Source organism: Vombatus ursinus, unplaced genomic scaffold, assembly GCF_900497805.2.
Source record: "Vombatus ursinus unplaced genomic scaffold, bare-nosed wombat genome assembly UNPS02014818.1, whole genome shotgun sequence".
NCBI classification, from domain to species: domain Eukaryota; kingdom Metazoa; phylum Chordata; class Mammalia; order Diprotodontia; family Vombatidae; genus Vombatus; species Vombatus ursinus.
Window position 1 is genome coordinate 53,500,807 of NW_020954596.1, and position 25,531 is coordinate 53,526,337.

Here is a 25,531-nt window from a genome sequence, read left to right on the forward strand (position 1 = left end):
GTAGGACCTTTGTCTCATGAGTATGGCAGTAGATCCACTATTGTTTCATTTTAAGCAGTAACTTTTATATTTTCCTCTTTTTTTAGTAAGACATATCTCTACTGTGGCCTTGCTAATGAGAAAGAGGGAGGTAAGAGTAGGACAACACATCAAGGGCTATCAAAAACCAATTAAATAATATTAAATATGAGAATAATGATTATTAATAACCAAATGTTAGGGAGATCGACAATTTTCTTCCTTTTTCATTTGGAAATTAGATCAAAGCTTAGTTCTCTGAAGGGCAGGGCACATGATGAGATGAAGTCTTGGAATTTTGTTACCCCACTCAACTAAAGACCCTTATGAAGAATTTAATATAAGGTGATATTGTGTTCCACTCAGCCGGGTCTGAGTAGAGGTGGACACTTTGCCTATATTGCCTGAGGCTAGGGGTGCTCTGGGAGTGAGAGTGATCAGTCATGACCCCCAGCCCTTCATTAGAATGGGTCCACCTCTCATTATAATAGTCATTCTTCTTATAATTGTTAACCTATCAGAGTTGATTGCCACCCTCAGGAACACCCACTCTTCCAAGGGCACAGAAGTGTTGAGGGAGTTCCATGAGGGGTCTTTGGCATTTGAGAGTGCTACTGACCCCTTTTATTAATTATCTGTTAACATGATTAAAAAAACTACATCTCTCAAACTTTCCATATGTCATAAATACAAGGCAAGACAGTATCCATTGACTTAAAAGAGTCGTAAGAGGACTTAAAATCACCCACAACAATTATGATATTTGACAACAAACTTATTTACCACCGTGTATCTTAAAAAACTGATTTATGTTTTTACTTCTAATATAACTGGAATTTCTTTTTTAATAGATTACTGTATCACCAAATTATAACTTTCCTTATCTCCTGGTCAAGACTGAGATTTTGAGAACAGAGTACCAAGTTGATCACGCTACAGGGCTTGTTAATTAATATACTAGCCACTGGTGGACTTATCAGAAAGGATACAAGTAGACATGTGAGTTCTGGGAAATGATGCTGCTGAAGTACTGATCTCAGGAAGTTTACTCTATCCTGACAGTACTCTGACCTCCAGATGGCCTGAGGCCATTAGGGGCTGTTTCATTTTTTAATAAGGTAGGCAGAGTTAGACTGATGCAATGTCTGAGGTAGAGAAGTTCTGGGCTTGACAGGTGCTAAAATTAAATTTGAGTCACTGAAAAGTCGCCCTTGCCTAGCGGCTACACTGACCCCTCCATCTTCCACCTCCACTTTCCCCCCCAAAAAAGCAAAGGACTGATTATACAGTTGATAATGCCTTTGTTTATTGTCTTAAATTACTTTTTAAAGTAACAAATTCTTTGTTCTGTTTCCTGGAGTAAACTATGTAGCCAGGTACCTGTAAGGGTTGGAGGTTTTATTTGGTTTGGAGTAAAACAAAAAAGGTTTACCTACTGAGCAGAAAAAGGAGTGGACATTCAATCACTCCCTTCTCTGGCCACACTACCCTTTGGAATGTGTGGGTGCCAGACTTTTCTGTTTATTCTCCCTCTCCTTCCACCAGGCAGGATCTTCTCTCGAGTTAATCCTCCTCCCCTCAATTTCTACAGAGAACATTCTCTGCACATGTATGGGTGGGAAAGCAAAGTTATCCACATAGAAACACCCACCATAGCAGTGGCACAGATTTCACACAAGGTGGGTAAACCTAAATCCAACTTTTCCCTGTAGTTGCTTATTTATACAAAATATAATTCAAAAAATACCAATCATTTTCTCATTTAGCTTGGGAGCCCCTACTTGGTGGGATGATGAAAGCTCCTCCCACCCTGACATTTAGCCAGAGAAGGTCTGTCTTCTCTGTTTCTTTATCTTTATTGTACTCTGCCCTATATTTCACAAACAATGGAACACATGACAGGAAGGGCTAGGCTCTATCCTTTATTGAAATTGGTTGTGGTACTAATTAAGATGGAAAGTATAAGCCAACTTTCTAGAGTAGGACAATTTTGGAGGATGAATGTCTTATCATCCTGGGCAGCCTGAAGGGGAGATGAGAGACAGCCACTCTCCCATCTAGTACCTGTTTTTCTTAATGGAAAGTCAGCAATCAGCAGTAGCCCAAACAATATTTCTTCAGTAATTTTAGGCTGCTAAAGCAGCCCCTCCATCCCACCTACTGCCCAGTCTCTGGCAGTAGCCCATTGTGGTTAACCTGTTTTAACACCAGCCTCTAGTTTTCCTTATTATCTTGACTCACTATCACTCATTTCACTAATGGAACTACTCTCTTTCATAATCAGATCAGGAGTCCATCATCTTCCTTCCCAGTATCCTGGTTGCATTTCTCTCTTGACACCAAACACAAAAATTCAGTTCTGACCGACAGAACTTCATCTTCCATTGTGAAATTCTCTGTGTCATAGAAGTATTGTGGTTTACAAATTGCATAAAAAACACATTACTGGAATCAGTGAAAATATATTCCACACATTTAAAGAACTGTCTGCTATTGATTTCCTTTAAATATGCAGTCATCCCTTGGTTATATCAAATTCATACCTGAGTTAGGCACCTTTGTGCTGCACAGTGAGTGACTCTAGGAGGATAGCCTATAATGGAAAAAAAGCTGGAGAAGACTTCAGACTCCTCAAAAAAATTTGAGGAGGTGAGTAGTGAAAAGAAGGTAAGCAACATTTTCATTATTTGTATTCTAGAGCCTTGTTGATGGACTACTGCATAAAAATGATGCTGAAACACTCAAGTATTTGGGATGATTTTTACTAGCAAGTGTACCACCAAATTTATTATATGTATACATATATATATATGTATAGCCTTGAGACTATGTTGTTTTGACATTCTATAGAATCAGAATTTTAAATATGCAAGATACCATAGAAATCTATTCTAGATACTTCATTGAGGAATAAATAGGCCCATGATAAAATTTTGTAGCAATTTTAAAGTCTCAAATAGTTTTTTAAAAATCAATTTAATTTTACTCATTTTTCTCTGTAACCTATTTTCCATGCCCCATTAAGCTAGACTACTTATTTTCCCCTGAATACCACTTTTACCTTTTGGTCTCCTTGAGATTCCCTGTTTCTGAAATATCTTTTCCTGACCCCTTCAAGTGTTGAAATCCTGCCTTTCTTCGGTGGGGAGGAAAGAACATTGGCCTTTGAGTTAAGAAGACCTGGTTTCAAGTCCTGATTCAGGTTCTGCTATTTATTGACTGTGTTGGGAAGTCTCTTCATCTCTCTGGTCCCCCTTTTCTTCAATAGCAAAATGAGGATATTGGACTAGACAACCTCTAAGAACCCTTCCAATCTAAATCAATAATCCTATAATGCTGAAAAAAATTTTGGAAGGAAAATTCCCTTCAGTGTAGCAGAATATACAGATTTGAAGTAAATATTTTAAAGAAGTATTTTATTAGGTAGAACTGGTTTGGATATTAAGACGTATCTCCCATTGCCCATAAATTAGACTTTATTCCCCAATAAAATAGCATTTCTGCTGATGTTTATCACCTTTGGACCTTAAAAGTACATTAAACATTGCATATACTATCAGAGTCTGTTCATATGTTGGTTAGTTTTGCCAAACTGCTTTTGTTTCTCTCTTTTTTAAATCTTTGCCACAAGGGATGGCTCTCTGCCTAGGAGGTTGGAGAGACGTATATTTTGAAATGAAGGTGATGTCAAAAGCTATCAATACTTTTTTTTTATTTTAAAAGGTAATAAAAAGATAACTATTTTCTTTAATTTAAAAGTAAGGTCAAGTCAAAACCAGAGGCATGCTTATAATGAGTCACTAATGTACAGAATGTGATAATGGGATAAGTGCACTGGCTCTCTGCCTCTGCTGTATCTGCAGTTTTTCTGTGGCACTCTGTAAATATCTTAAGTACGGCAAAGGGCAAAGGTTGTCTAATCTTGTCTTCGTGAAAAAATTCCCATTTTTTCTTATAGCTCTAACTAAGGTTTGGGGTGGGGGAGTGGCATTTTGAAAAGTGAGGCAACTTTCAAATCCATTATTTATAATTAATTTACCCTTCCATTTTATCCTCTAAGATTTCCTAAGTTATATATGACCCTGACATTCTGTAAATTAGCTTCTTTATATTTAGGTGGAATTATAAAAGTTGCAAGATAATCATTCTTATTCTTACCCTATTAGATTCCATGATCTTAAATTTAATATTAAAATCAAATGAAAATGACTTCCTTTAGAATATCTTCAATTTTCTTAGTGCTTCTGTAGTTAATAAAGAGGTCACACTGTGTGGGTGCTGAAATTTTATTCTCAAAAATATAAATTAGGAAATTCCATGTTTTGGGTAGCAGCTCTGAATAATTTGTACAACCCTTGGGCAAATTTACTACCTTGAGCAAATTGAAGACTGAGATAGTTGGTGATAGAATCTCGGGGGAAGGGGTGTTCTCTCAAAGATTCATTTTTCAGAAGAGTACTTGTTTGGAGAGACTTGGGGTAAAGAAACAGCAGGAGAAGGTAAACGACTTGTGGAGGAGGAGGAGGAGGAGGTACAGAAGGAAAAGGACATAAAGAGGAGGAAAAGGTATTTAGATAAAAGAATGAAAGACAAGGAAAGCAAAATAAGTTGGTTAGGCACAGGAAAGTAAGAAAAGGGAATGGAAATTGGGTAAGGTTGTCAAGGTATTAAGAGTGTAAGAAGATGCTAATAAGGTCAGGAAATTAACGTGTTCAGAGAAGAAGATATCCCCTGAGCTGTCGTAAACAGATGTTCTTCAGGAGGACTACTAACAAGAAGGCCAAAGACTGAGAGGTTTTATTTTTAGCAAGTATAAAGACTAGGGAGAACTTTGCAGTGATGTATATCAACTGTGATATTTTAATTTCTACCAAAGCCAAGTGACTGCTATCTATTTTCAAAATACAAGACAGTCTCCCTCTTAGAAGAGAAGGTAAAAGGGCTCAAGAAGACTCCAGATTATTAAGCAGAACGAAGTATTCCTTAAAACAAACAGTGGAAACAGCAACAACAGAAGTACCTTAATTTGGAAACCACCCCCCCCCCCAAAAAAGAAAGAAAGAATAGGATATGAAGGGTAAAGAGTAGAATTTTGGCCCATATTAGAATGTTGGATGCTAGAAAAATTTGACCTAGAAGAAAGGATAGAAAAGGAACAGCTGACACTGAGATAGATACAAAGCTATTCCCCAAGGGGAAGGATGCTCAGATTGTCTGAGGAGGAAGTAGCTGCTTGTCCCTCAAGGAATGATTGTGTGGATTAACAAGTGATTTCAATAATGTCAAGATATTAGGAGACACCCTGTTTTCCAGAACTAAGGCCAGCAAGCAACCTGTTCCCTGAACTTGACATAACAATAATCCTTTGCAGTCACCCTCTGGATGATCTCAGCCACAGTAAAATCCCAGAATTGGGATTTACGATTTTCATATTATGTGTTATGATTATACCAACTATTTAGATTTTTTGGAGCTTCTCTATTTCCCAGAGAATCCTTACCTGAGATTTGGGGCCACAACTGACATGCTACAGCAGAAAATGATCAATCAAATCCCCTGACATGCTAACAATCCCTGCGTATATAACTGCTAAGTGAACTGAACCAGGTGCTGCACTGCTGTTCTCACCATCCTAACTCTGGTTCTGTACCCCACTGAATAATCACAAGGCTCAACAACCCTAACAACTTGAGATAATCACAAGGCTCAGGGATTCCCACAGGACCCAAGAGTGCCTGTATTTCCCCAAAAAAATGCCAACCATGAAAACTGTTTACTCAAGACCTAAGAATGACTGTGTTGTAGTCTAGCCTTTTGTATTTTTTTTTTTTTGCTTAAAAACCCTACCCCTGCCATATGCTTTCAAGCCCCACTTCTTAAGAAGGCGGACTTTGCTCGTAAATCATTTTCCTCATTCTGACATTAAACTATTTGATTCCTGACTCACCTGTCTCTGGCCTGCTTTGTTTGACTCTGACCATCCACAGGTTAGAGATCAGGTCCCTCCAGACTGTATTTAAAATTCTTTTGTCAGTAAGAAATCATCCAGTAAGGGACAGGGAAAGAAAAGAGGAACAATAGAGGAATCCAGAAAGGACTACTAAAGGTGATGAAGTCTTGGGCAAGAAAGTGATGACCTTCAGGATGCAGGTAATGTTTTTATGTCATCTACCAGTTGCAGGCAGGGGCTTCAAAAAATAAAAGTAGATTTAGGAAGTGAACAGATGGTTAAGAAGATGATATTTAATGGTGGATTCTAATTTCTGGACTAGAGATTCCTATATTGGATTGATGAGTCCTTGGCCACAGTTGAAATTGTACCTAACAAGGATTGCAGTTCCCTGGAGCTTTGGAAATGTAGTCAAGAGGACTTTAGACTAAAAGGGAAGGGGGAAGGCAAAAATTACCTATGTAGATCCAACAAAATAGGTAACAGAGAGAGGTACCACAATATAGGCAGTCTCTCCCCTTTCTGAATTAACCTCAGTATGGCTATGGAATTGATATTCCTAAGACAGATTTTGCCACTTCAACACACTACTAAAAGCATCACCGATACTCTTTCCTCAAAAATAAAATGAAACTTCCCAACCCAGTATTTAATTTCTTCCAAAATTTGGCTTCAACCTATCTTTCTAATCTTGTTTCATATTATATTCCTTCTTTTGCTCTCCATGTAAAATAAATGGTCTGCAGTTACCAGCTCTTATCTCCATGATTTTGTACAATTGATTCATATATGGAATGCAACCCCTACTCCTGCCTCAAAAAATGCCTAACTTCCTCTAAATCACAGCTTATGTATCAACACTAACATAAGATCTTTACTGATCTCCATTATAAATATTCTCTTCCTCTTTAAATTACTTTGTATAACCTTATATTAACTTATTTGTGTGCATTTTCTGCCCCCTCAATAGAGATGGTAATACATCCTTATGGGCAAGATTATTTTCTTATTTTTGTCTTTGGTCCCCAACACCTAACATAATTCCCTGTACATAGTAGGTACTTAAAAACTATTTATTGCTTGTAATTTAATTCAATAAAAGTTGTGTACTAGATATTTATAAAAAAATGTTTTTTGTGGGAAAATTGGATTCACTTGATAGAATTTTAACCACTGCATAAATATCTTCAATATTCCCATACTTTAAGTACATACTTTGAGGGTAACCGACAGGCTTTAAACCCATCAGTGAGTTAGGAGGACGTCTACCCCAAGCACATGAAGACTTCCCCAGAGGAATGGGCAGATAAGAACAGTTTGTTCCAATGGTCATGAAGGTGGTGGAAGCAGGTACATGGAGCACTTAGAACTTGGTCAATCATCTAAGTCATCCACTGCATCCTGTGCCATTGGTAGTCATCCTGACTTTGGTCTTGCCACTGGACTTTGATGACTTTGTAAGAGAGAGTGAGGCTGACAGCTTTGTGCAACCCTGCCTCACTTAAATCCAGTTCATGGGTGAGTCAAGACATCACCCCTTGATGTCATTAGTTCTCTTTGAAGTGAAAGATGAACAACTTTAAGGACATATACTATGGATATTTTTTCCACCAGCGCAGATCAGAACCCTTCCATAAATTAATGAATGGGTTCCAAGAATAAATCACTAAAAAATGTATCACCCTACAGTCAACTTGGGTTAAGCCTCTTTGAATTTATTTTGTTTGTCTGATAGTTAACTATCAGACTATTTAGTCATGCATCCCATCACTGGGAATATATCTGAAGTTTTTCCAACTTGGCTTTTCCAGCATTTCTTTTATTACTATTCCAAAATAGAAAAAAGGCTCATAAAAGAGTAGAAAATATTGTCTCATATCCTTTCCAAGTTGACCTCAAATCAAAATAATCAAAATAGAATGGGGTATTTTAAAATATGTAAGCTATGTATATGTAAATATATATGTATATATGAATATGTAAGATAATAAATAGAATTTGCCTAGGAACAGTAGACCTCATTTATAATCAGGTTTGGTAGAATGGCCATGTTCCATAATTATTCAACAAAGTAATTACTATAGTTTTCTTGATATATTATAGTCTTTAATAATTGTCTAGAATGTAGAACCTCAATCAGTCAATCAAACAAGCAAGACGGCATTCATATATCTGTCATTTTCTGAATTGTTGGGAATTGTGTATATTTTTCCCAGATAACTTTGCCTCTTTTTGTGTCACAAGGCCCAGTTCACTCACATTCACTTCAATGATAATACCTTTGGTAATAACATCTAAAGTTATAGATAGTGGGAATGGGGGATTCTGCTTCACACCAAGTATGGGTAGGCAAAAAGTGGCTTTAAGTTCAGGATGAGTTACATGAGTTTCTTAAAACACAAATCCATTAGCCTAATAAATCTTTCATAGTTCCGTGATTTTCAAGTGAAGCCATCTGCAACGAATCAGACTTTAGTAACCATTCTCTTCCAAGCTTTCTTCTTTCTCTTCCCTGTACAAATATCCTTTAACACTTCTGTTTCTTCCTGGGCATGAACTTTTGGCAAGGGCATTTCCTGTTTGCCAGCTTTGTCTTTTGATTTTTGTTTAATAGTGTTAGAAAGGACTTTGCTCAGGATTGTCCCTCTCCATCCAGCAGACATGAAGGCACTGCTCCTTGGGGAGTTTTTTCATTATTCGTTTGCTGGATATTTCTCTTCTCATGCATCTTGATAGTCTTTTTCATCTGACTCTTCTCAGCATGACACTGTTTATGGTAGAATTTGGCCTTTAGACCAATCATTTTCTTTGCTTTCTTTGAATGTTCATGAATCTCTCATCTTTTCTTCTTTCTCCTTTAGTCTTGGTAATCCAAGTGGTAGCCGTATCGTTTTCAGTGTAATTCTTCATATTCGTTTTATGGCATGGGGAGAGCTGGGGAGCCATTGAGAACTGCTGAAAATGCCTCCAAATTTCAGACCCTCTGCCATCAGCAGAAAAAAATCTTTTTTTAAATTTTTTTCCTTGATAACTAATTAATTTATTTTTAGTTTTCAATATTCACTTCCATAAGATTTTGAGTTTTAAATTTTCTCCCCTTTTCACTTCCCCCGTTTGCCCAAGATGGCATGCAATCTGATATAGGCTCTACCTATATATTCATATTAAGCATATTTTCCCATCAGTCATGATGTAAAGAATAATTAGAACTAATGGGAGGAACCATGAGAATGAAGCAATAAAAAAAAGAACAAAGGAAAAAGAGAGCAAATAGTATGCTTCCATCTGCATTAAGACTCTATAGTTCTTCCTCTGGATGTGGATAGCAATTTCCATCTCCAGTCTTTTGGAGTTGTCTTAGATTCTTGCATTGCTGTGAAGAGCCAAGTCTGTCAAAATCAATCATCCCACAATGTGGCTGTCACAGTGTAAAATGTTTTCCTGGTTCTGCTCATTTCACTCTGCATTAGTTCATTGTAAGTCTTTCCAGGTTTCTTTTTTTTTTTTTTGGGAAAATCTGCCTGCTCCTCATTTCTTATAGCACAATAGTATTCCATACTATTCATATACATTATATATTATACAATATATATATTCGTGTACCATAACTTGTTCAGCCATTCTACAATTGATGGGCATCCCCTCAATTTCCAATTCTTTGCCACCACAAAAAGAGCTGCTATAAATATTTTTTGTACATGTGGGTCCTTTTCCTATTTTTCTGATCTCTTTGGGATATAGAACTAAAAGTGGTATTGCTGGGTCAAAGAGTATGTAAAATTTTACAGCCTTTTGGGCATAGTTCCAAATTGTTCCCAAAATGGTTGGATCATTTCACAACTCCAGCAAAAATTCTTAACTAAGGATCTGTACACTTCTTCCTGTTTGAGAGGTTTTTGGGAGAGGATAGAATGGCAGGGACCAGTAGGCATGTTACAATTAAATAAACTATTTATTAGTCCTTTAGGGGAAAGTTAAAACATCAAAAGGGAGATGAATCATAACTGCCTATACTCTTTGATTCCTAAACCCTATTATTGGCAAATTTAAATTATCTACACAATGTGCTAAATATTGTGTAATTCAAGACACTCAGGTTGATATATTTTCTAAACAAATAAATCTTCTAAATAAACCATTCAGTTGACCCCAGGAACCAATAAATCAATAAATATTCTGTTCAGTTGATTGGTTATCAGTGTCTGTTTGCAGAGATATACACATAAATGCACAAATAGTCATAGTGGCCCTGTCCAAATATATGGAGTATCTAGGTCCAATTTAATCCATTGAAGTCTAATAACTCAAATTTGAACTAAATAGAGGAATTTAATATTTCCCCAAATAGAGATTAGTTCTAGTGCCTCTGTTTGATTTTCAAAGTCAACATTTACAGCATTATGTTCCATAAACAGTTTTTGATTTATTATGTTTTTTATTCTGTGTTTTATAAATTAGATTAATTTTGCATTTGTATTAAATTAGCTCTCTTTAAAATTCTATAAAAAGAGTTCTGGTAGTATGACAGGATAAGAAGTTGTATATAAGTCCAGCATCCCTTCATCACTTCACAACAGGGAAAAATGTGCCAAGTAAAGTAAAAGAATAACAGCCAAAGCTGAGGAATAGAAAGAAATCATCATAAAGAAAACTATACAGAAAAACTGAGACTAAAGAAATGAGTAAGCAAAAAGTTTCCTAATATAATGAAAAAATACTCTGCAGTGAAAAATGCAAGGAGAAATCTTTATATGAAGAAGAAAGGAATGATAATTCAATAACTTTAAGTAGAACCTAAAAAAAAAGAGTGGAAGAATTCTAAAACCAGTGGTATGCTCAAACTAGCTCAAATTGGCTTGAAAGAAACAACTATTAAATTTTAGTGTGAACATTTAACCCTCAGATATTGGCAATTGCTACAAACCAGGAACTGATTTTTTTTTGGTGATTTTCTAGACTTAAGTGTTAATAATTCAGTTAAAGTATGTTGAGAGAAATTATTGTTTTTCTCTTATTAATAAACAATTATTAGGAGATTATTTATTAGTATGGTTTTTCTCTTTCTATTTCCTCATTCAGAGACCAGTCCTTGAAGTCTCTGAAGACTATGAGATAGGCCTAACACTATGGGCAGGACTGTACCCAATGAGGAGAGCTTACTTCTGATTAAAGTGTAAGTAGAATCTCCTCTAGGTGAATTCTGGCACTAGAAACGCTCCCATAGTTCAACTTAAGTGGTCCAGAGGCAGCTCAGTCTCATCAAGGCACTGTTCTCAGCAGGAGGAGCTGAAGGCTTTCAAGCCTAAAATTCAACTGGCGGGTGAAATGCTGATTAATAGGCTTCACAGTCTACCAACAGCAAGGAACACCAGATTGAAATCACCTGGAAAGGTAACACAGAAGAATGTCCATTTTCAAAACAAAACAAAACCTTCAAGCAGTCAGGAGGAGACAACTCACTTTATAAGCATTATTTAGCATTGCTCATCAATTATGATTGAAAGAAAAGACTGGAATATTTTGTACCAAAAGGCAAAGAGCTTGAGCCTAGGAAAAACTTATTTTGCAAAGCTAAAAATAGTATGCTAAATGTTTAAATGATTTTTTAAAGACACTTAAGGACTTACAAAATTTGTCTCAGAATTGAACTTATTTTCAAAATGCAAATGCAGTAGAGGAAAAAAACTTAGAAAGAAAAATCGAATTAGGTTGAATGGACTAGGTAATATAAGTCTGGAAAGGGAAGATAAGATCCCTTGGTAATACCACCCTTGCTAAGGGGCATGGAGGAAAAAAATCATCATGGGCTTGGATTTGTGGAATGGTATTTATTATAAAAGGAGATGGCAGTAGGAGAAACAGAATTATTCTTTCTTGAAATTAGTGAACTGTAAGTATATGTCATTCAGATTAAGACATGAGAGATGGGGAGGGAAGCTCATAAACTACATTTTTATCTAGTCTAGGGAAGTATATTCTGTAGTAATAAAATCTGAATAAAATACTCAGGAGCTGATCTGGTAAGGAAAAGTAAAGAGGTCTTTCTAGAGTCAAGGATGGAGTTGGGAAAAGGATTATTTCAAGTAAAATATTTTGGGTAAATCTTAATTTAAATTTTTTCTGAAATTGAGGTATTCCAAGATACATAATCCTACAACATGATCAGAAAAATATTGCTGGAAAGATAGGCCATTGGTGTGGGAAGAAGATCTAGATTAATAAAAACATTATAAAATTTCTCAAAGGTAATCCTTCTGATAGGCAGCTAAATGGCACAGTGGATAGAATGCAAGGCCTGGAGACAGGAAGACTCATCTTTATAAGTTCAAATCTGGCTTCAGACTCTACCTGTGTGACGCTGGGTAAGGCACTTAAGCCTGACTGCCTCAGTTCCTCATCTAGACAATGAGCGGGAGAAGGAAATAGCAAACCATTGCAGTATTTTTGCCAAGAAAACTCCAAAATGGGATCATGAAGAGTTGGATACAACTGAAATGACTGAACAACAACAATCCTTTCTGACTCTTCTTGTTCAGTTGTGAACCAAGCTCATCATCAATTTTTAGTGTCTATCCAAGATATTTGTACTAATAAATAGTTTTATGCATTGTCCATTTACTTTTTCATACTTATATTTACATTTCATATTTTGGACAATAAGCATTCTTCATCCACTTGGTTTTTCCTGTGAGTGTAGTTGGGCAGAATGCTTTTTAGTGATTTTGAATTTCATTAATAAAGGCTCTATATGTTCTAGAACTCATTTGGTAAAATGAACACAAGATCATCTGAAAAAAGGAACATCTGGAGCAGAGGTGTCAAATACACATGCATGGGCAGCAATCCTGAATATATTTGAACCAGATTAAAATGTAATTGGGAAGGTGGAGCCAAGATGGCAGAGTAAAGGCAGGGACTCACTGAAGTCTCTCCCAAACCCCTCCAAATACTTCCCCCCCCCCCACTTAATAGTTTTTTGGTTTTTTTTTTCGTTTACTTGTAAAGATAGCTTAACATTAACTTTTTTTTTTTTTTAGGCAATTTGGGTTAAGTGACTTGCCCAGGGTCACACAGCTAGTAAGTGTTGAGTGTTTGGTCTGAGGCTGGATTTGAACTCAGGTCCTCCTGACTTAAGGGCCAGTGCTCTATCCACTGCGCCATCTAGCTGCCCCTAACATTAACTTTTATAACATTTTGAGTTCCGATTTTTTTCTCCCTCCATCCCCTCCTTCCTTCCCAAGATAGTAAGCAATCTGATATAGACTATACATGTACAATCATATTAAAAATATTTCCACATCAGTCATTTTGTGAAAGAAGAATCAGAACAAGAGGAAGGACCATAAGAAAGAAAAAAAAAAGGAGAGAAAATAGTATGTTTCAATCTGCATTCAGACTCCATAGTTCTTTCTCTGGATGTGGATAGCATTTTCCATCATCAGTCTTTTGAAATTGTCTCAGATTTTTGTACTGAGAAGAGCTAAGTCTACCAATGTTGATCACTACACAATGTTGCTGTTACTGTGTACAATGTTCTCTTAGTTCTACTCACTTCACTCAGCATCAGTTCGTGTAAGTCTTTTCCAGTGTTTTCTGAAATCTACCTGCTCATCATTTCTTATAGCAGAGTAGTATTTCGTTACATTCCTATACCACAACTTGTTCAGTGATTCCCCAATTGATGGGCATCCCCTCAATTTCCAATTCTTTGTCACCACAGAGAGAGCTACTATAAATAGTTTCATACATATAGGTCCTTTCCCCCTTTTTATGACCTCTTTGGGATAAACCAAAAGACTCCAGCTTCTAGGATAAGAACTCAGTATTTGACAAAATCTGCTGGGAAAACTGGAAAATAGTATGGCAGGAACTAGGTGTAGACCAACATCATACACAGTATACCAAGATAAGGTCAAAATGGGTACATGATTTAGAAATAAAGGGTGATACCATAAGCAAATTAGGAGAGCAAGGAATAGATTAGCTGTCAAATCTATGGAAAAAGGAAGAATTTATGACCAAACAAGAGATAAAGAATATTATGAAATGCAAAATGGATAACATTCATTACATTAAATTAAAAGCCAATGCAACCAAAATTAGAAGGAAAGCAGAAAGCTGAGAAACAATTTTTACTACCAATGTTTCTGATGAAGGTCTCATTTCTAAAATATATAGAGAATTGAGTCAAATTTATAATACAAGTCATATACAAGTCATTTCCCAATTGATAAATGGTCAAAGGATATGAACAGGCAGTTTTCAGATGAAGAAATTAAAGCTATCTATAGTCATATGAAAAAAATGCTCTACATTACTATTGATTAGAGAAATGCAAATTAAAACAACTCTGAGGTTCAACCTTACATCTATCAGATTGGCTAATATGACCAAAAAAAAAAAAAGGAAAATGATAAATGTTGGAGGGGATGTGGGACAATTGAGGCACTAATGCACTATTGGTATAGTGTATTGATCCAACCATTTTTTAGAGCAGTTTGAAACTATGCCCAAAGGGCTATAAAACTATGCATACCCTTTGATCCAGCAATATCAAATGCCTTTAAATAATGATTCTAAACAAATTCTAGAGTGGCAAAACCTACAAAAAGATGGAGTGAAATGATTTTCCAGCCCAAGACAACTTAGAAGGTTGGCAGGAAAGGTCTGTTGCACCAGGGTGGGAAAGGAGCACGGTCCAGCACAGGCTGCACCAGTGCAGACCAGGACATAGCAAACGATGAGCAGGCCATTGAATCAGTGGCAGCGGTGGCGGTTTCTAGACTTTTCAGCCCACAGATGCCAAGGACACCTTAGAAGGCTGGCAGGAAAGTCTGTCGCACCTGGGTAAGGGTGGAGCACAGACTAGCGCAGGCCATGCCAGTGTAGACCCAGCCCTGGCAAACCAGGAGCAGGCCTTGGGAGCCACTGAATCACAGATAGCAGAAGCTGCTCCCAGAACGCTCATCCTACAGATGGTGAGGGAGTTGAACAACAGGTCGGAAGGAGATTACAGGGGTCTCTTTGCTAGCTCTAGGGCAGGGCTCTGTTGCTTTGCCCTTACTTGGATCCAGAGCGTTGTCCTGGGTGTCAGTCCCAGAGGGAAGAGGAGCATTAGCACACCAGAGCTTGTGGCCACAGTGGAGCAGGGACGCTTCTCAGAGTTTCAGGGCAGAAAAGAGTGCTCTTGGTCACTAACAGACCAGAGCGCAGGCCAGGAGAGTAGGAAAGCCTTAGATCATTCCGCCGTGGAAGAATTGAAAACTTACAGATCCCCAGAAGTATCTCTGAAAATAACTGTACAAAACCCCTGAAGCTTGGGACAGTTCACCCTCTGCCCTGGAGGCACAGCCCTACTTTAGCATAGAGTTAAAAGTCAATTAATACGCTGTGGAAAATGAGCAAACAGAAAAAAAAAATTCTGACCACACAAAGTTATTATGTTGACCAAGAAGATTAAAACACACACTCAGAAGAAGATAACAAAGTCAAAGCTCCTACATCCAAAGCCTCCAAGAAAAATATGAATTGGTCTCAGGCCATGGAAGAGCTCAAAAAGGATTTTGAAAATCAAGTGAGAGAGGTAAAGGAAAAAATGGAAAGAGAAATGAGAATGATCATGAAAAAAGAATGAATAGCTTGCTAAAAGTGACACAAAATACTGAAATGATGAGCTGAAAAACCTGGAAAGACTTGAGCCGATGCAAAGTGAAATGCGCTATCTACAAAGTAAGAGCAATATTGTAAGATGATCAGTTATAAGTGACTTAGCTATTCTCAGCAATACAATGATGAAAGACAGCTCTGAAAGACTTATGGTAAAAAATGCAGAGAAAGAACTGATGGTATCTGAATACAGATTGAAGCATACCTTTTTTAAATTTATTTTTCTTGAGGGCTTCCCCCCCTTTGACTTATGTTCTCTTTTAAAACATGACCAACATGGAAATGTTTTGCATGACTACACATGTATAACCCAGATCAAATTGCTTGTCTTTTAAATGTGGGGGTGGGGTGGAGTGGAAGGAAGGGAGAGAATTTGGAACTCAAAAGTTTTAAAAACAAATGTTAAAATTATTTTTACATGTGACTAGGGAAAAACAAAATGCTAAATGATGGTCAAAAGATTTTACATTAGAAAAATGTAATTGGGAAATATTTAACAAAATAAATAAAAACAAAATAAAACATAGATTATGTTAATAGGTGGTTTTCTAAGTTATTATGAGGCCTGTAGGAATCCTTATGTATTTTTAGTGCTTCCCCTCTCTTCCCACTCTGTTTCTCTTTGAGTTTGACACCATTGATCTGGAGGACTGTAACATCCACAGAACATCCTTCTTCCATTTGGACTCTGCTCTGGGCATCCAGATAGTGATGGCAAACACTTTTTGGGAGCATATGTCACTCTATATAATGACATGATTAATATTAATAATCAATGGGCAGTGACCAAAGTTATCTGTAAAAATTTCTGAAGAATCATGTAGAAGTAATTGTGTTTTAAAATACAGTTTGACTTTTTGTGGAGGGTGTTATCAAATTCTTCGTTGAATTTTCCAGCTTATTATCCCTTGCTGTAGATGTTGTTTGTACATGAGCCACAATTGTTTTCATGTTATTGCATATTTTTTGCAAATGCTTTTCATGCTGTATAACACAAGATGATTTAATATCCTATGAAATAATGTTTCTTGTTGGATAAATGATAAAACCAACTATCTTGACTTTTTTTATTTATCTCTCCAAGGTTAACTACTGAGCCTACCATTTGGCTTATTTATTTAAAATGTGAATGGGAAATGGAGAAGGCAGACAGATAGACACACAAACATTTAAGATTGTGACTTGACTATAAATGGGTTGAACTTGCCTATATAAATGAAGATAAAAATCAGAGTAGGGAATTAACAATAATAGAGAGGAAATAAAGAAAACTATTAGAAACTAATATGTCTGATTATGTTACAAAACTAAAAATGAAAATTTGAACAAGAAATAAATGTGCTTCCAAATTTAAAAAACAACAGCAGCAATAACAGCATATACCTTTAACATATAATTCAGATGAGTGGTAAAGTGAATCAAATATTTAAGCATTTAAAGAATAATTCCTGTGCTACATAAACAGTTTGCAAAAATGGAGATGCAAAAAACATAGTCAAATACTTTTTATGATACAAATATAGTACTAACAGAAGAGAAAGGAAATAATCTACCAATATCATTGACTTTTTATGCAAAAAAAAAGTTAGCAAAGAGACCACAATAATCATTTTCTATGAACAACTTAGATTCATAGCAGGAACATAAGGAGTGTTCAACATTAGAAAAAACATAGGGTAAACATATTAATAAGATAAATGAAATGTGACTATAGTCACAGGAAAAAAAGTTGTTGACAAAATTTAGCACTTCTTTATGCTAAAAGTATACTTTTTCATATGATTGAAAACATTTATATAAAATCACAAGTTAGTATTATTTGTAACAGAACAATGCTGAAAGCTTTTCTAATAAAATTAGAAGTGAGGCAGTGATGTTTGCTGTCTCTACTATTATTTTTATTAGTACTAGAAACTCTAGCTATAGCATCAAGACAAGAAAAACAAAGTAAGGAAATAAATACAAGGAAAGAAGAGACACAATTATACGTATTTGCAGATTATATGATGGATTACTTAGAGAACCCTAGAAAAACAACCAATTCTCCAATCCCAGAAATAGCTTCAATAAAGAAACAGGAAACAAAATCTACAAAAATCATTAGGATTTATACACACACACACACACACACACACACACACACACATCCCTGAATTGAAAATTAGTTTATGGAATTATGAAATGGGCCAGGTACTCCCGGTTTGCAGAAGTGAATGGGGAAGGGAAGAGGCGTAGAGAATAACTTTAACCAAGAATTAGAATTAGAAGCACTAGGCATCATGGACCCATGTGGAGATGTACAAGTGTTCAGGCCTGGTGGGGGAGGAGGGAGTTTGAGGTCTTATTTTTATAGGAATTTTTTTAGGGAACTGACTAACTCTTATCGGTGTTATGGAATTAGTTCATTAATATATCCAAATCATCTCAAAGTTGCCAATAAAACTTTAAAGTTAACATATTCACATCAAGTCATTAGTAACATTTGGTGTTCTGCTGGTCTTACTACAGATATTTGGAACTTATCTGAAATTTTACAAATAATAGGACTAAAAGGCTCTGACAGCAAGACCTTCTCCTTATTTAGAACATATTACCAGGATTTGATCTTTGGCCAATACGTGAAATAGTTTGCAAATTATATTCCTTTGATCTTTGGGGCAATCTGTACATGATTTCTAGGTTCCCATTTGCAATTTTACTTCCTGCTTTTGTTGTAACAACAACTACAAGGGTGGGGAGGTTGTCAGGAGGAGCAGAACAAGATAGAATTTTAATGCAAACCCCTTAACAAGAGCTACAGAAATAAAATAAGACCTAAATAAATTGTGAGATATTAAATATGTACCACAAGGTCACATTAATATAATAAGGAACAATCACCCAAATTACTCTATACCAATCAAATTATTTAAGGAAATACTTTATAGAATTAGACAAAATATCAGAAAAATTTGGTGGGATGAAGGGTAAAAAGTATCAAGAAAGACAATGAAAAATGTGGAAATGTGAGGTTATTAGATTTCAAATCATTATAAAAATGAAGTTTTTGAAGATAATGTATTAACTATTACATAAAAATACAAAAGTTGATCAATGTAGTCAGCAAGATAAGAAAGATCGAAAAACAGCTGAACAAAGCAGCATACTCATCAAATATTCCAAATAGATAAATGTTTTAAATATCAAAGTCATGGTATAAATATTATAGGATAATGCAAGCTTATCTCTTTATCAGCTATGAACAGGGGAAGAGTTCATAACCAGCGAAAGATAACAAATGATAACATAAAATTAAAAAGCTTTTGCTCAAAAGAAAATTCAAGAAGCTAAAAACAAGAAAAGATGAAGATGAGAGTGAAAAGTTTTGCTTTAAAAACTCTAATAAAAAATCTAACATTTAAAAATTTACAGGAAATTAACATAAATTGATAAAGTTAAAAAGTGTTCCTCAAAAGATAAGCAGTCAAATGAAATGAACAGTTGTTAAAAGAAGAAATATAACCTGCCAACAATCATATGAAAATTTAATATCATTAATATTTAGAAAAATGCACATGAAAATACCCTGTTAACCTTATATCCATCTTATTAGCAATAAAGGGAAAAACTATTTTTTGCAAAGGCTAAAAGATAATCATATTCATGGAACTGCATTAGACTGATTTTGCAAAACAATTTGGAATTATGTAAGAAAAATTACTGAATTATTTGTCCCTTTTTAGTCATGAGAGGTCATGTACTAGGATGTCATTGACAGCAAGTAAAGATTCCCATATACAAAAATATCCATAACAGCATTACATGAGAAAACAAATAGGAACAAAATATATGCTCAGTGACTGGAGAATGGCTTGCCAAAGTGATGGACATGAATGTAACAGGCTGATATTTTTCTCCCATAGTGAGATTTATATGAAATAATTCAGAATGAAGAGATTAGAGCCAAAGAACGATGTGCCTAAGGACTAAAATCAAGACAAAACTAAAAGGCAGGAAACTCAAGTCAAATAAAAGAGAAAATGTTGGTATAGTGTCATAGTTTTTGTTGTTCAGTCATTTTTCGGGGTGTCCAACTCTTCGTGACCCTGTTTGGGGTATCCTTGGCAAATTAGTGGCTTGCCGTTTCCTTCTCAAGTTCTTTTTATAGATGAGGAAACTGAGACAAACAGGGTTAAGTGACTTGCCCGGGGTCATACAGCTAGTAAGTGTCTGAGACTAAATTTGAACCCAGGTCCTCCCGACCCCAGGCCTGGCACTCTATCCATTGTACCACCCAGCTGCCTATAGTGTTGTAGTTAGAGTGCACATTTTTTTCTGTTAATAAATTGCAAAAGTGGAAAGTAGCTATTTCATGTAAAACCTTTATTGAATCTTTATATTTGGACCAGACCAATATGACCATTTGCACAAAGATATGTCATTATGAAAATGGACTGCTTTCTACCTATATATCAAATAGTGTCTATGGTTCAAAAGGTCTTCCGAGAGAAATAGTGTGTGAAAGAATTTATTTAACAGGAAAGAAATAATCCTGACACACTAGTTTCTCTCTGGTACTTCATACAAGAAGAATGATTCACACAAATACATAATGTAGGTAGTTCTGAATTTCAGTTAAGTAGTACTGCCACAAATTATATAACTAAACTTATTTTTTGATGGTAAAAAAAAACCCTCCAAAATATTTCATGTCTTTGAGACATAGTTTGAAATATTGACTGAAAGTTTTCCAATTAACTCATTTTGGGAATATATTGAAAATAAAGATTTTATTTCTCTTTATAAATTTCTAGCATAATACCCTACATGTTTTGAGTGCTGTGTAATTATTTGTTGAATTGAATTGAGAATATATGAACTACATATTTAATGTTCATTATATGTCATCTAAGGTTAAGTATTTAACAAACATCGCTAGATAAGGAACTATCAGCCTCTCATTCATCAACCCCCAGTGACTCTGGTAAGCAGATAGTAACGTCGGTGAATATACCTCCTTATATCTAACAATTGTAGATCTTGGTGAAGGATTTTGTTTCAGATTTTACCAGATTCAATACTAATAATTTTCACCACTGGAGGTCACTCTGTATCTACATATTACAGTAACATAATTTTTTTTTTTTATATATAAAAGAGACAAATATGGTGGGATGTGTAGTTTTGCCCTATAAACAAACATTAGGATAAGGAAAGCTTAAATATAGAGTTCATTTCCCATAGATTAAAATGAGTAATTGTTTAATTAATTTACATAGTCAAATTTTAAAAAAAGATTGCCTAATAAATATATTTTAATTGACAAGGTTATTTTAGAGCAGGATTTTTGTTTTGCTTTGTTTTGTTTTGTTTTTCCCCTTTTAATAGTATTTTATTTTTTCTAATTACACATAAAGATAGTTTTCAACATTCACTTTCATAAGATTTTGAGGTCCAAATTTTTTTCTCCCTTTTTTTTCTCCCTCCGTCCTTCCAAGATGGCATTCAATCTGATATGGGCTATACATGTACAGTTATATTAAGCATATTTCCACATTAGTCATGTTGTGAAAGAAGAATCAGAATAAAAGGGAAAAAACACAAGAAAGAAAAAAAGAGAGAAAATAGTATACTTTAATCTGCATTCAGACTTCATAGTTCTTTCTCTGGATGCGGATAGCATTTTCCATCATGAGTCTTTTGGAATAGTCTCAGATCATTGTATTGCTGTGAAGAACTGAGTCTATCAAAGTTGATCATCGCAGAATGTTGCTTTTGCTGTGGTTCTGCGCATTTCACGCAGCATCAGTTCATATAAGTCTAGGTTTTTCTGAAATATCATTTCATAAAGCACAAGAGTATTCCATTACATTCCTATACCACAATTTGTTCAGCCATTCTTCAGTTGATGGGCATCCCCTCAATTTCTAACACTTTGCCACCACAAAAAAGAGCTGCTATAAATATTTTTGTACATGTGAGTCCTTTTCCATTTTTTCTGATCTATTTGGGATACAGATCTAGTAGTGGTACTGCTAGATCTAAAGGTATGCCCAGTTTTATAGCCCTTTGGGCGTAGTTCCAAATTAGAACAGGAGTTCTTAACATAGGGTCCATGACCCTGGCGCCTAGGAGCCAGGGATAGATTTTAGGGAGTTTGTGAACTTGGATGGGAAAACATTTACATGTGAAATTTAACATTTCCTTCAATTATGAATTTTTAAAAAGCACTGTTTTGAGCATTCCATCCCGCAAAAATGTTTAAGAACTCCTATTAGAGAATCTTTTCTTTTAAGATAACTTTGTTATATATTTAAAAGGAATAGCAAGTTATATATAACAGATTTGCAGTTTCATGTGCAATCATCTTTTTTATAATACTATGTTATGAAAATTCTTGTTTTATTCCATAAATTAAAAATAAAAATAAAAAAAGATCTTCTAACTGCCAAAGAGGAAAATGAGGCCCAGAGACAAGTGGCTTTCCAAACATCATATTTAGTGGCAGAATAAAGTCTTGAATATGGGTCTGACTCCTGATGCTAGTTCAGGAGTAAAATACAACAACAACAAGACACTTTTTTAAAACAGATTTAAAACAAGTAAATGGGTACAATGGTGACAAAAAATATTTTTTCCAGTTGATGATGGCAAAGGAACCCTTTCAATTTACCTTTTCATGGCTGAAAGAACACTAAAGAAGTAGATGCTTTTTCTCATCCTGTAGGTTTAGCATAGATCATATTTCCTATGAATAACAGTAAAAGTGAAAATCTAAGTCACTCTAATTTTTTTTTGCATTGTTCTATACAAATGCTTGATGATTTACTTTTGAGTGATTTGACCCTGATGGCGCCTTATGCATTACTTATCCAATAGTATCTGAATTGTCCACCAAATCCTGTTCTACTTACACCACCAAGACTAATGGGCCTGTCATTTTCTTTCTAGCCCATGTAGGAGATAATCTTCCTAAAACCCTGCAGTGTCTCCACAAGCCACCAGAGTGGGCTCAGCCTGAAAAAAAAAAGTTGTCTGTGGGATAAAAGAGAATATTGCTCAAAATATTTAAATATAAAGCACACTGTCCATATCTAACTCATGAGTCTTCATACTTCTAGGTTGCTCTCTCACTTCTCAGGATTTATTGTGTAAGTTAAAAGGAAAAGTATTAAACATTCTTGTGTGGAAAGCATTTGTGCGGAATATCTTCTTTCAGCAGCTTTTTCTATGTGTGTGTACATGTGTGTGTACATGTGTACTAAACTAAGTGAAGACATAGGTAATTAGATAATATAATACAAAGAATCTATCAGGAGATATAGATTCAAGTCTCAGCTTTCACACTTGTTTAATCATCATCTATAACATATCTGTGGGAAAATCGTAACCTCTCTGGATCTCAGTTTCCTTATCTATTCAATAATGCTTGCTTTACCCACGAAGGTTCTTGTGAGGAAAGCACTTGGTTTGCCTTAAAGTGATACCAAAACGTGAGTTATTAATGCTATTATTAGTGGCCTTTCTAGCTCATCACCAATTGAGTTCCATCTTGTCTTATCCATGCCCCATTTTTACATTCTACATTTGGAAAAATGCACAGATTTCAGCTATTTGTTATATGCTATTTTTGCTATTGTTTCAGCTATTTCAGTGCTATAGAGCTAGTGTACAAGAAAAGTGTTTTTTTTTTCCCCACCAGATCTTTCACATCCACATGGATAAGTAGCACCATTTTCTTTCCCTTTGGAATAAGGAAAATTATACTATCGTCAGTAGTGGTTAGCATTAGTGACAAAGAAAGCATTCTCTCCTCCTTAGTTAGGTTCATAGGGATGATAAGCAAACATGGATTTAATAAGAGACAGAAAGATGGAAGTATTCATTAAGTAGTTACTATGTGCCAGGAACTGTAGAAGTGAGTCTTGCAGAGGTCTATTCTACGTTGAGATGATGTTCTGGGGTGAGGAGGCCCCAAACGCAGAGGTAAATTCCAAGAAGAGACAAAAGCAAAGGCATGGTTTTGAAATCCAGAAATCCAGAACAAAAGACTCAAGAAAAAGTAATTCTAGTTATGCTACTAATCAGTTTCATGAGCTTCAATAAGTCACAACCTCTGAGTTTTAGTGTCTCCAGCTAAAAAATGAAGTGATTACATGAAATTGTCTGTAAGATGCCTTTCAGGTTTTTTTTTTAATAATGTGAATCTTTTGATGTCTGTACTCATATAATGGAATTACAGCACAGGGCATCTCAACCTCCCCGTTCCCTTCCTCCCACCCCCCATAGGACTCTGAAACCTCCACTTCCTAGGTTCAGAGTTCAGACATTTAAACCTTCATCTTGAGCCCTCATTCAGTGTACTCTATCAAAGATCAAACTAGTTTTTGACACATGAAATCATTAGTAAAAGGCATTTAATGAAAATTGAGTGACAAGGTAAATCAAAATCATTGAATTAAACAACTGTAATTTTCTTCCTTTTCCACCAATGTGTCTCCTAGGGGCCACTGGTCTTATTTTCCAATTAACCATTTTGTATCCACAACACTTTTGAAGCAGAACACATAGGAATTAGGAGCACTGTAGAAAGAGCTACTGCCTTTTTTTTCTTTTTTTCTTTTTTTGGTCATGGGAACTGAAGAGCTTTGCAGAGAGAGTTGTTATTTCCTCTTAGCATGGAAAAAATTGCAGTTGGGTTTTGAGCTCTGATAGTCATCCATGATCATCAGAACTCAGAACACAGCTACATTTTTTTCTAGTCTTTTCTCAACTAACGCTCCACCTTTTGGTTAGGCAGGTAGGTGGTGTGTTGCTGGTCCAGCTGCACTGGAAGGGATTCTTTCAGAGGAAGGATTTGGGAATATCTTGACCTTGGTGCCACTGGCAGAAAGCGTGGTGAAACTCTCAGCAGCGTGCATGGAATACTTCCAGGAAGCTGCTTATACCAAGAGATTGAGAGTGAAGAAAGAGGTTGAGGTTACTGGTGGTGCTGACAAATATCACTCTGTGTATTGAGGCTGCTATTTCAAGAAGTTCTCAGGACAATCTACTGGTCTGGAAAACAAAGAGAGCTGCCTCCTGAGTGGGAAGTTGACGGACACCTCAAGCTGTCTGAAATTCTTTGCTGCTCAACAGATTCTACAATGCAGTTCAAACAACTGAGGCAGCAGAGGGTTCTTGGAACTGGCCTTGGGCTGGGGAGATAAATTCAAGCATTCTGGCCATGTGTGTGTATATAAGAAGTCTTCTGGACCTGCTTCTCCCTTTCCAACCACCCCACACCCATAGTTACTGCTTATACTCATGCTATGTTTCTATCTTCCCCATATCCCTCAGAAGAGGGAGGACCAGAAAAAGAGACCTTAGGAAGGGGGCCTGAAGGCAGGGAATCCAGGCAAGAGAGCTTGGGGGTCTGGTATGAGCGGTGTGAGTAGAAGAAAGGTTTTGGATACAAGGGATGTTGTGGAGGTAGGAACAGTAAGGGATGAAGGAGAGTGGAGAGTTGAGGATAACACTGAAGCTATCAGGCAGGAAGGACCTTTGAGAGAAAGAGGTATGGGTGGTGGGAGGAATGAAGAAAATAATCTGTTTTAGACAGGACAAACTGGCAAGATCTTTGGGACATCCAGATTGAAATGTCTAATAGGTGATGCTGACTTGAAGTTCAGGAGAGACTGTAATGGATAATATAGATTTGGGAATAATTGCCATAGAGATACAGACGATAATGAAAGCCATGGGAAGTGACCAAATTTTTAGAGGGGAGGGAGAGACAGAGAGAGAGAGAGAGACAGAGGGAGAGAGACAGAGACAGAGAGAGAGACAGAGACAGAGAGACAGAGACAGAGACACACACACACACACACACAGAGAGAGAGAGAGAGAGAGAGAGAGAGAGAGAGAGAGAGAGAGAGA

At 36.0% G+C, this 25,531-nt stretch overlaps 1 pseudogene; it reads right to left on the reverse strand.

The window, feature by feature from the left end:
• Positions 1-8,112: 8,112 nt before the first annotated feature.
• On the reverse strand, positions 8,113-8,894 carry LOC114023427 (annotated as a pseudogene).
• Between the last annotated feature and the right edge of the window lie 16,637 nt (positions 8,895-25,531).